This window comes from Tachyglossus aculeatus, chromosome 23, assembly GCF_015852505.1.
Source record: "Tachyglossus aculeatus isolate mTacAcu1 chromosome 23, mTacAcu1.pri, whole genome shotgun sequence".
Taxonomy (NCBI): Eukaryota; Metazoa; Chordata; class Mammalia; order Monotremata; family Tachyglossidae; genus Tachyglossus; species Tachyglossus aculeatus.
In genome coordinates this window covers 37013365-37025907 of record NC_052088.1, presented here as the reverse complement: position 1 = coordinate 37025907, position 12543 = coordinate 37013365, and the positions used below count along the sequence as shown (strand labels likewise).

General features: G+C 46.5%; 1 protein-coding gene across 2 annotated transcripts in view; it reads right to left on the bottom strand.

The window, feature by feature from the left end:
* Positions 1-12543, bottom strand: part of BRF1 (BRF1 RNA polymerase III transcription initiation factor subunit) — a 211352-nt gene that overhangs the window by 176984 nt on the left and 21825 nt on the right. The window lies entirely within an intron of this gene.

The window sequence follows — 12543 nt, the reverse complement described above, 5'->3', positions numbered from 1 at the left end:
ATCTCTTGAAGCAAAAACCGGTTCCTCAGCTCCCCTCTGTGCGGGCGATTCGGGGGGATGAAGATGGACAGAAAACTTGGCCAAAGTCAGGACTTCCCCGATTTCCGAGACTGGAAGCGGACGGGTGTGCGATGGAGAAGAGGACTTTGAACCAACGTGGTTGCATTGTGAGTTCACACTGTGAGCCTCCTGTTGGGTAGGGACCGTCTCTATATGTTGCCAACTTGTCCTTCCCAAGCGCTTAGTACAGTGCTCTGCACACGGTAAGCGCTCAATAAATACGACTGAATGAATGAATGATTTAGAGTTGCTGTTTTGGGTCTTTATGAATATGCGTTGAGGGGGCCCCTGGACACTACTGATTCATTCAGTCATCATCAATCGTATTTATTGAGCGCTTACTATGTGCAGAGCACTGTGCTAGGCGCTTGGGAAGTACAAACTGGCAACACATAGAGACAGTCCCTACCCAACAGTGGGCTCACAGTCTAAAAGGGGGAGACAGAGAACAAAACCAAACATACTAACAAAATAAAATAGAATAGATATGTACAAGTAAAATAGAGTAATAAATATGTACAAACATATATACAGGTATTCAATCGTATTTATTGAGCACTTACTGTGTGTATTTTTAGGCTGTGAGCCCACTGTTGGGTAGGGACTGTCTCTGTATGTTGCCAACTTGTACTTCCCAAGTGCTTAGTACAGTGCTCTGCACACAGTAAGCGCTCAATAAATACGATCGATTGATTGATTAAGTGCTTGGGAGAGGACGTATGAAATAACAGATACATTCCCTGCCCACAGCAAGCTCACAGTCTAAAGGAGGAGACAGGCATTAACATAAATAAATTACAACTATATACAGATCTATCCGTATGTGCTGTGGGGATGAGAAGGAGGATGAAAGGAGGAGCAAGTAAGAGCGGCGCAGAAGGGAGTGGGAGAAGAGGAGGGGAGGGCTTAGTCAGGGAAGGCTTCTAAATTATGAGTTTCGGAGTGGGGGGACACAGTGTGGCTCAGTGGAAAGAGCCCGGGCTTTGGAGTCAGAGGTCATGGGTTCAAATCCTGGTTCCGCCACTTGCCAGCTGTGTGACTTTGGGCAAGTCACTTCACTTCTCTGAGCCTCAGTCACCTCAACTGTAAAATGGGGATGAAGACTGTGAGCCCCCCGGGGGACAACCTGATCACCTTGTAACCTCCCCAGTGCTTAGAACAGTGCTTTGCACATAGTACTTCCCAAGCGCTTAGTACAGTGCTCTGCACACAGTAAGCACTCAATAAATACGATTGAATGAATGAATGAATAGTAAGCACTTAAATGCCATCATTATTATTACTATGAATATCAATCAATGGTATTTACTGAGCATTTACTGTGTATGGAGCACTATACTAAGTGCTTGGGAGAGTATAAGAGAAGAGAGTTGGTACACGTGTTCCAATCAATCACATTTACTGAGAGCTTGCGGTGTGCGGAGCCCTGACATTAATATAAATCACTGTGCCGGTTATATTGTTGTAGTATATTCATTCATTCAATCGTATTTATTGAGTGCTTATTGTACAGCACACAAGTGGTGGAGCCGGAATTACAGCCCAGGCCCTAACCTAACGATTTTGGCCCCTTCCTCACCTTCCTTCTCTCCTTCTCCATGCCCACTCTGATCCTCGGAGACTTCAATATCCACACAGCTATCCCTGGTGATTCCTCTGCCGCCCGCCTTCTATCTCTCCTTGACGCTGCCAACCTCCTGCTCCACCCCACCTCGCCCACTCACCAACTTGGTCACACCCTCGACCTCATCATCTCCTACTGCTGCACTGTCCACCCTCACCAACTCTGAAATCCCTCTCTCCGATCATAACCTTCTCACCTGCCTCCTCACTCACACTCCTCACCCCTGTAAATCCATATTACTCCCTCACAGAGACCTCCGTTCTCTCGACCCCATCCATCTTTCTGAGCACCTCACACCCCACCTCACCTCCCTTTCCTCTCTACCCAATCTTGATGATCAGATTACTGCTCTCAACTCTACCCTCTCTACTCAGCTGGACTCGCTCGCTCCCCTTTCCCTTCGCCGCTCTCGCACCACTAACCCACAGCCCTGGATCACTGCCACTGTCCGCCTCCTTCGCTCTTATGCTCGAGCCGCCGAACGCTGCTGGCGAAAGTCTAAACACCAAGCCAACCTCGTTCACTTCAAGTTTATCCTTTCCTGCCTTAACTCTGCCCTCTCCTCTGCCAGACAAAACTATTTCTCCTCCCTTATTGACACCCATGCCCATCACCCCCGCCAGCTCTTCCGTACATTCAACTCCTTTCTCAGGCCCCCGGTTCCTCCCCCTCCTCCTTCCCTCACCCCCAACGATCTGGCCTCCTACTTCATTAGTAAAATTAACTCCATCAGGTCTGAGCTCCCCAAAGTCACTCCTCCCCCTTCTCCAACCCCCCGGCTCTCAATCCTCTCCGCTAGTCTCCCATCCTTCCCAGCAGTATCCTCAGAGGAGCTCTCCTCCCTCCTCTCAAGTGCTACTCCGGCCACCTGTGCTTCTGACCCCATTCCCTCTCATCTTATGAAATCTCTCGCCCCTTCCCTCCTCCCCTCCTTAAATTCCATCTTCAACCGCTCACTCTCCACTGGTTCCTTCCCCTCTGCCTTCAAACATGCCCACGTCTCCCCCATCCTAAAAAAACCCTCTCTTGACCCCACCTCCCCTTCTAATGATGGCCCTATCTCCCTCCTAGCATTCCTTTCCAAACTCCTCGAACGAGTCATCTACACTCGCTGCCTTGAATTCCTCAACGCCAACTCTCTCCTCGACCCCCTCCGATCTGGCTTCCGTCCCCTACACTCCACCAAAACTGCCCTCTCAAAGGTCACCAGTGACCTCCTGTTTGCCAAATCCAACGGCTCCTATTCTATCCTCATCCTCCTCGACCGCTCAGCTGCCTTCGACACTGTGGACCACCCACTTCTCCTCAACACGCTGTCCAACCTTGGCTTCACAGACTCCGTCCTCTCCTGGTTCTCCTATCTCTCCAGCTGTTCATTCTCAGTCCCCTTTGTGGACTCCTCCTCCCCCTCCCATCCCCTTACTGTAGGGGCTCCTCAAAGGTCAGTTCTTGGTCCCCTTCTGTTCTTTATCTATACTCACTCCCTTGGTGTGGGAACTCTTTGCTCCCATGGCTTCAACTACCATCTCTACGCTGATGACACCCAAATCTCCATCTCTGCCCCTGCTCTCTCTCCCTCCCTTCAGGCTCATGTCTCCTCCTGCCTTCAAGACATCTCCATCTGGATGTCTGCCCGCCATCTAAAACTCAATATGTCCAAGACCGAACTCCTTATCTTCCCTCCCGAACCCTGCCCTTTCCCTGACTTTCCCATCACTGTTGAAGGCACTACCACCCTCCCCCTCTCACAAGCCCGCAACCTCAGTGTCATCCTCGACTCCGCTCTCTCCTTCACCCCTCACATCCGATCTGTCACCAAAACCTGCCGGTCTCACCGACGCAACATCGCCAAGATCCGCCCTTTCCTCTCCATTCAAACTGCTACTTTGCTGGTTCAATCTCTCATCCTCTCCCGACTGGATGACTGCATCAGCCTCCTCTCCGATCTCCCATCCTCCTGTCTCTCCCCAGTTTAGTCTATACTTCATGCTGCTGCCCGGATCATCTTTGTGCAGAAACGCTCTGGGCTTGCTACTCCCCTCCTCAAAAATCTCCAGTGGCTACCAATCAATCTGCGCATCAGGCAGAAACTCCTCACCCTGGGCTTCAAGGCTGTCCATCCCCTGGCCCCCTCCTACCTCCCGTCCCTTCTGTCCTTCTCCAGCCCAGCCCGCACCCTCCACTCCTCTGCCACTAACCTCCTCACCGTACCTCGTTCTCACCTGTCCCGCCGTCGACCCCTGGCCCGCGTCCTTCCCCTGGCCTGAAATGCCCTCCTTCCACACAGCTGCCAAGCTAACTCTCTTCCCCCTTCAAACCCCTACTGAGAGCTCACCTCCTCCAGGAGGCCTTCCCACACTGAGCCCCCTTTTTCCTCTCCTCCTCCCCATCCCCCCGCCCTACCTCCTTCCCCTCCCCACAGCACCTGTATATGTTTGTACAGATTTATTACTCTATTTTATTTGTACATACTTACTACTCTATTTATTTTGTTAATGATGTGCATCCAGCTTTATTTCTATTTATTCTGCTGACCTGACACCTGTCCACATGTTTTGTTTTGTTCTCTGTCTCCCCCCTTCTAGACTGTGAGCCCGTTTTTTTGGGTAGGGACCGTCTCTACATGTTGCCAACTTGTACTTCCCAAGCGTTTAGTACAGTGCTCTGCGCACAGTAAGCGCTCAATAAATACAACTGAATGAGCCCCACTTGGGACAACCTGATCACCTTGTATCCCCCCAGCGCTTAGAACAGTGCTTTGCACATAGTAAGCGCTTAACAAATTCCATCATCATCATTCAACCCACATATTTAATCTGTCACTAAATCCTGTTGGTGCTACCTTCACTGATATCACTAAACTCTACCCTTTCCTCAAATCTACCCTTTTCTCTCCCTCCAAACTGCTACCTCGATAAGCCAAGAACTTATCCCGTCCTGCCTTGATTACTGCATCAGCCTCCTCGCTGAGCTCCCAGCCTCCCGTCTCTCCCGACTCCAGTCCATATTTCACTCTGCTGCCCGGATCGTTTGTTTTACGAAAACATTCGGTCGATATTTCCCCACTCCTCAAAAACCTCGGGGGGGTTGCCCATTCACCTCCACAGCAGAAACTCCTTAGAATCGGCTTTAAAACACTCAGTCGACTCGGCCCCTCCTCCTCACCTCCCTGATTTTCTACTACGACCCGGCCCTCTCATGGCAAGCTGTATCTTGAGCTCTCCTGTCTACGTGCTCGGTAATCACAAAAAGATGTGGGCTGCAAATAAAAACCAATGTGTTCCACTAAGTGATTCCCAAAAGCCATCGGACCAAATTTCGGTGTACTCTGTCCATCTTCCTTCCATAATAAGGACTCCAAAATGCCAAACTGAAGTGAACTCAAAGTCAAAATGGTTTCCTGTTATTTAGCTTCCTTGACCTATTGGCACCCTTCCACCAATCAATCAATCAATCGCATTTATTGAGCGCTTACTGTGTGCTGAGCACTGTACTAAGCGCTTGGGAAGTCCAAGTTGGCAACATATAGAGACAGTCCCTACCCAACAGTGGGCTCACAGTCTAAAAGGGGGAGACAGAGAACAAAACCAAACATACTATGGCAACATATAGAGACGGTCCCTACCCAGCAGCGGGCTCACAGTCTAAAAGGGGGAGACAGAGAACAAAACCAAACATACTAACAAAATCAAATAAATAGAATAGATATGTACAATTAAAATAAATAAATAGAGTAATAAATATGTACAAACATATATACAGGGTTCTACATCAGAGTCCATTAAATTTGGCACGATGCACAGATGAGACGTGGGCACTTTGGGTCACAGGTTCTCATTACTCGCCATCTTCCCTGCCGATTGAATCATCATCATCATCATCATCATCAATCGTATTTATTGAGCGCTTACTGTGTGCAGAGCACTGTACTAAGCGCTTGGGAAGTACAAGCTGGCAACATATAGAGACAGTCCCTACCCAACAGTGGGCTCACAGTCTAAAAGGGGGAGACAAAAATTGAATCCTTTTACACTTAAGACTAAATCACCGGAATGATTGTGACTGGAAGCCCCTTGTAGACAGGGAACTCGTCTACCAACTCTGTTGTATTGTTGTATTCAACACTGTGAACAGTGCTCTGCATGCAGTTAAGAAGCAGCATGGCCGAGAGGAGAGAGCACGGTCATGGGTTCTAATCCCGGATCCGCCACTTGTCTGCTGTGTGACCCAGAGGAAGTCACTTTACTTCTCTGTACCTCAATTCCTTCATCTGTAAAACGGGGATGGAGATTGTGAGCCCCACGTGGGACAGGGACTGTGTCCAACCCGATTTGCTGGTATCCACCCCAGCGCTTAGTACAGTGCCTGGCACATAGTAAGCATTTAATAAATGCCACAATAATAATAATAATACAAAACACTTAAGTACCACTGATTGAACTGCTTTATGTCAACGCTCCCACCTAAATGCAATGCAGACTACAGATTTTTTTTTTTGCATTTTTTTAAGCATTTACCACGTGCCAAGCACTGAACCGAGACCCGAGGTAGATACGGACCATGTCCCGCATGGGGCTCTCAATCCTAATCCCCATTTTCCAAGGGTAACTGAGGCCCAGAGAGGTTAAGTGACTTGCCCAAAGCCACAGAGCAGACAAGTGGCAGCGCTGAGATTAGAACCCAGGTCCGTGCTCTATCCACTAGTCCATGCTGCTTCTTGGGGAATTCTTCCAGAACCCACCAGAGATAAGAAATGGCCTTTAAAAAGTGGTCAGCAGGAGCCGGCCTTTCTTCAACCAGCACTTGGCACATAGTAAGCGCTTGTCTTGTCTGCCTGAGAAGCAGCGTGGCTCAGTGGAAGAAGTGGGGGCTTTGGAGTCAGAGGTAAGCACTTAGTACAGTGCTCTGCACACAGTAAGCGCTCAATAAATACGCTTGATGATGAAGGTCATGGGTTCAAATCCCGGCTCTGCCAATTGTCAGCTGTGACACTCCGGGCAAGTCACTTCACTTCTCTGTGCCTCAGTTACCTCATCTGTAAAATGGGGATTAAGACTGTGAGCCCCCTGTGGGACAACCTGATCACTCTGTAACCTCCCCAGCACTTAGAGCAGTACTTAACACATAGTAAGTGCTTAATAAATGCCATCATTATTATTATTATTATTATTATTGTCCCACATGGGGCTCACAGTCTTAATCCCCATTCTACAGATGAGGTCACTGAGGGATAGAGAGTCTCCCCCTTCTAGACTGTGAGTCCACTGTTGGGTAGGGACCGTCTCTATATGTTGCCAACTTGTACTTCCCAAGCGCTTAGTACAGTGCTCTGCACACAGTAAGCGCTCAATAAAATAAAGCGCTCAATAAAAACGATTGAATGAAAGTGACTTGCCCAAAGCACAGTAAGCGCTCAATAAAACCGACTGAATGAATGAATGAAAGTGACTTGCCCAAAGCTGACAAGTGGTGGAGCCAGGATTAGAACCCATGACCTCTGATTCCCAAACCTGGGCTCTTTCCACTGAGCCACGCTTAGAACAGTGCTTTGTACATAGTAAGCGCTTAACAAATACCATAATAATAATAATAATAATAATATAATTATTATAATATAATATAATATAATATAATTATAATTATTATTATTATTATTATTCAACAAAACATTGGAGGCAGCTGATTGATTGCCTGATTGCTAATGTGGGTAGGGACCATCTCTATATGTTGCCAACGTGGACTTCCCAAGCGCTTAGTACAGTGCTCTGCACACAGTAAGCGCTCAATAAATACGACTGAATGAATGAATGAATGACAGCAGACTCAGAAAGGAGCTCAAGGAAGCAGCTCATCTCCGGGGTACTGAGGCACGACTGCCCCCTAGTGGAACTCAAAAGACATGATAATAATATAATAATAATAATAATAATAATAATTGTTAAGTGCTTTCTATGTGCAAAGCACTGTTCATTCATTTATTCATTCAATCATATTTACTGAGCGCTTACTGTGTGCAGAGCACTGTACTAAGCACTTGGGAAGTCCAAGTTCATTTATTCATTCAATCGTATTTATTGAGCACTTACTGTTCATTCATTCAATCGTATTTATTGAGCGCTTACTGTGTGCAGAGCACTGCACTAAGCACTTGGGAAGTCCAAGTTCATTCATTCATTCAATCGTATTTATTGAGCACTTACTGTTCATTCATTCAGTCGTATTTATTGAGCGCTTACTGTGTGCAGAGCACTGCACTAAGCACTTGGGAAGTCCAAGTTCATTCATTCATTCAATCGTATTTACTGAACACTTACTGTTCATTCATTCAATCGTATTTATTGAGTGCTTACTGTGTGCAGAGCACTGGACTAAGCACTTGGGAAGTCCAAGTTCATTCATTCATTCAATCGTATTTATTGAGCACTTACTGTTCATTCATTCAGTCGTATTTATTGAGCGCTTACTGTGTGCAGAGCACTGGACTAAGCACTTGGGAAGTCCAAGTTCATTCATTCATTCAATCGTATTTATTGAGCACTTACTGTTCATTCATTCAATCGTATTTATTGAGCGCTTACTGTGTGCAGAGCACTGTACTAAGCACTTGGGAAGTCCAAGTTCATTCATTCATTCAATCGTATTTACTGAGCACTTACTGTTCATTCATTCAGTCGCATTTATTGAGCGCTTACTGCGTGCAGAGCACTGTACTAAGCACTTGGGAAGTCCAAGTTCATTCATTCATTCATTCAATCGTATTTATTGAGCACTTACTGCTGGCAACATATAGAGACGGTCCCTACCCAACAGCGGGCTCGCAGTCTGGAAGACCGTTCTAAGCAATGGTAAATAAAGTCCTGAATCAATCAAAAGAATAATAATCTCAACCGCATGGACGGTGCCTCAGAGAAGCGGCGTGGCTCAGTGGAAAGAGCCCGGGCTTGGGAGTCAGAAGTCATGGGTTCCAATCCCGGCTCCACCACTTGTCAGCTGTGTGACTTTGGGCGAGACACTTCACTTCTCTGGGCCTCAGCCACCTCATCTGGAAAATGGGGATGAAGACTGTGAGCCCCACGTGGGACAACCTGATCACCTTGTATCCCCCCTCAGCGCTTAGAACAGTGCTTTGCACATAGTAAGCGCTTAACAAATGCCACCATTATTATTATTATTAATATTATTAGAAACTACATGGCTTAGTGGAAAGAGCCCAGGCTTGGGAGTCAGAGGACATGGGTCCTAATCCTCACTCTGCTACTTGTCTACTGTGTGACCTTGGACAACCCACTTCCCTTCTCTGGGCCTCGGTTCCCTCATCTGTAAAACTGGGGATGAAGCCTGTGAGCCCTATGTGGGACAGCCTGATTTCCTTGGATCTACCCCAGCGCTTAGAACAGTGCTTTGCACATAGTAAGTGCTTAACAAATGCCATCGTTATTACTATTCTCTGTATCTGTTACCTCATCTGTAAAATGAGAATTAAGAGTCTGAGCCCCAGGTGGGACAACCTGATAACCCTGTATCTACCCCAGCTCTTAGAACAGTGCTTGGCACATAGGAAGCACTTAAATACCATAATAATAACAATAATAATGATAATAACCAGCTCCTTCCCCTTTTTTCTCTTCTCCCCCCCCTTCCTTCCTTCACAGAGAAGAGAAGCAGCGTGGCTCAGTGGAAAGAGCCCGGGCTTTGGAGTCAGAGGTCATGGGTTCAAATCCCGACTCCGCCAGTTGCCAGCTGTGTGACTTTGGGCAAGTCACTTCACTTCTCTGGGCCTCGGTTCCCTCATCTGTAAAATGGGATTAACACTGTGAGCCCCCCGTGGGACAACCTGATCGCCTTGTAACCTCCCCAGCGCTTAGAACAGTGCTTTGCACAGAGTAAGCGCTTAATAAATGCCATTATAATTATTATTATTCACAGCTACACGGGTCTTGAGAGGGGGCTTGCAGCGTTGACAAGATGAGGAGTCAGAGGACCTGGGTTCTAAGACTGTCGGCTCGTTGTGGGCAGGAAATGAGTCAGTTTCTTCTTACCCTGTCCTCTCCCAAGCACTTAGTACAGTGCTTTGCACATAGTAAGCGCTTAACCAATGCCATCATTATTACTATTCTCTGTATCTGTTACCTCATCTGTAAAATGAGAATTAAGAGTCCGAGCCCCGAGCGGGACAACCTGATAACCCTGTATCTACCCCAGCTCTTAGAACATAGCACATAGGAAGTACTTAAATACCATAATAATGACAATAATAATAATAATAATAATAATTAATAATAATAATAATAACCAGCTCCTTCCCCTTTTTTCTCTCCTCCCCACCCTTCCTTCACAGCTACACGGGTCTTGAGAGGGGGCTTGCAGCGTTGACAAGATGAGGAGTCAGATGACCTGGGTTCTAAGACTGTCGGCTCGTTGTGGGCAGGAAATGAGTCAGTTTCTTCTTACCCTGTCCTCTCCCAAGCACTTAGTACAGTGCTTTGCACATAGTAAGCGCTTAACCAATGCCATCATTATTCTTATTCTCCGTATCTGTTACCTCATCTGTAAAATGAGAATTAAGGGTCCGAGCCCCAAGTGGGACAACCTGATAACCCTGTATCTACCCCAGCTCTTAGAACATAGCACACAGGAATTACTTAAATACCATAATAATAACAATAATAATAATAATAATAATAATGATAATAACCAGCTCCTTCCCCTTTTTTCTCCCCTCCCCACCTTTCCTTCCATCACAGCTACACGGGTCTTGAGAGGGGGCTTGCAGCATTGACAAGATGAGGAGTCAGAGGACCTGGGTTCTAAGACTGTTGGCTCGTTGCGGGCAGGAAATGAGTCAGTTTCTTCTTACCCTGTCCTCTCCCAAGCACTTAGTACAGTGCTTTGCACATAGTAAGCGCTTAACCAATGCCATCATTATTACTATTCTCTGTATCTGTTACCTCATCTGTAAAATGAGAATTAAGAGTCCGAGCCCCAAGCGGGACAACCTGATAACCCTGTATCTACCCCAGCTCTTAGAACATAGCACATAGGAAGTACTTAAATACCATAATAATGACAATAATAATAATAATAATAATAATAATTAATAATAATAATAATAACCAGCTCCTTCCCCTTTTCTCTCTCCTCCCCACCCTTCCTTCCTTCACAGCTACACTGGTCTTGAGAGGGGGCTTGCAGCGTTGACAAGATGAGGAGTCAGAGGACCTGGGATCTAAGACTGTCGGCTCGTTGTGGGCAGGAAATGAGTCAGTTTCTTCTTACCCTGTCCTCTCCCAAGCACTTAGTACAGTGTTTTGCACATAGTAAGCGCTTAACCAATGCCATCATTATTCTTATTCTCTGTATCTGTTACCTCATCTGTAAAATGAGAATTAAGAGTCTGAGCCCCAGGTGGGACAACCTGATAACCCTGTATCTCCCCCAGCTCTTAGAACAGTGCTTGGCACATAAGAAGCACTTAAATACCATAATAATAACAATAATAATAATGATAATAACCAGCTCCTTCCCCTTTTTTCTCTCCTCCCCCCCCTTCCCTTCTTCACAGCTACACTGGTCTTGAGAGGGGGCTTGCAGCGTTGACAAGAAGAGGAGTCAGAGGACCTGGGTTCTAAGACTGTCGGCTCGTTGCGGGCAGGAAATGAGTCAGTTTCTTCTTACCCTGTCCTCTCCCAAGCACTTAGTACAGTGCTTTGCACATAGTAAGCGCTTAACCAATGCCATCATTATTCTTATTCTCCGTATCTGTTACCTCATCTGTAAAATGAGAATTAAGGGTCCGAGCCCCAAGTGGGACAACCTGATAACCCTGTATCTACCCCAGCTCTTAGAACATAGCACATAGGAAGTACTTAAATACCATAATAATGACAATAATAATAATAATAATAATAATTAATAATAATAATAATAACCAGCTCCTTCCCCTTTTTTCTCTCCTCCCCACCCTTCCTTCACAGCTACACGGGTCTTGAGAGGGGGCTTGCAGTGTTGACAAGATGAGGAGTCAGATGACCTGGGTTCTAAGACTGTCGGCTCGTTGTGGGCAGGAAATGAGTCAGTTTCTTCTTACCCTGTCCTCTCCCAAGCACTTAGTACAGTGTTTTGCACATAGTAAGCACTTAACCAATGCCATCATTATTCTTATTCTCTGTATCTGTTACCCCATCTGTAAAATGAGAATTAAGAGTCTGAGCCCCAAGTGGGACAACCTGATAACTCTGTATCTACCCCAGCTCTTAGACCAGGGCTTGGCACATAAGAAGCACTTAAATACCATAATAATAACAAGAATAATAATGATAATAACCAGCTCCTTCCCCATTTTTCTCCCCTCCCCACCCTTCCCTCCTTCACAACTACACTGGTCTTGAGAGGGGGCTTGCAGGGTTGACAAGATGAGGAGTCAGAGGACCTGGGTTCTAAGACTGTCGGCTCATTGCGGGCAGGAAATGAGTCAGTTTCTTCTTACCCTGTCCTCTCCCAAGCACTTAGTACAGTGCTTTGCACATAGTAAATGCTCAATAAATACAACTGAATGAATGAATGAATCCCACCTCTGCTCCCCCATCTGCTGGGAGGCAGGTCACCGAAGTTCTCGGGGCCTCAGTTTGCTCATCTGCAAATCATCATCATCATCAATCGCATTTATGGGGGATTGAATCCCTGTTAATAATAATAATAATAATAATGGCATTTATTAAGTGCTTTCTATGTGAAAAGCACTGGTCTAAGCACTGGGGAGGTAACAAGGTGATCAGGTTGTTCACGGAGGTCTCACAGTCTTAATCAGCGTGGTTCAGTGGAAAGAGCCCGGGCTTTGGAGTCAGAGGTCATGGGTTCAA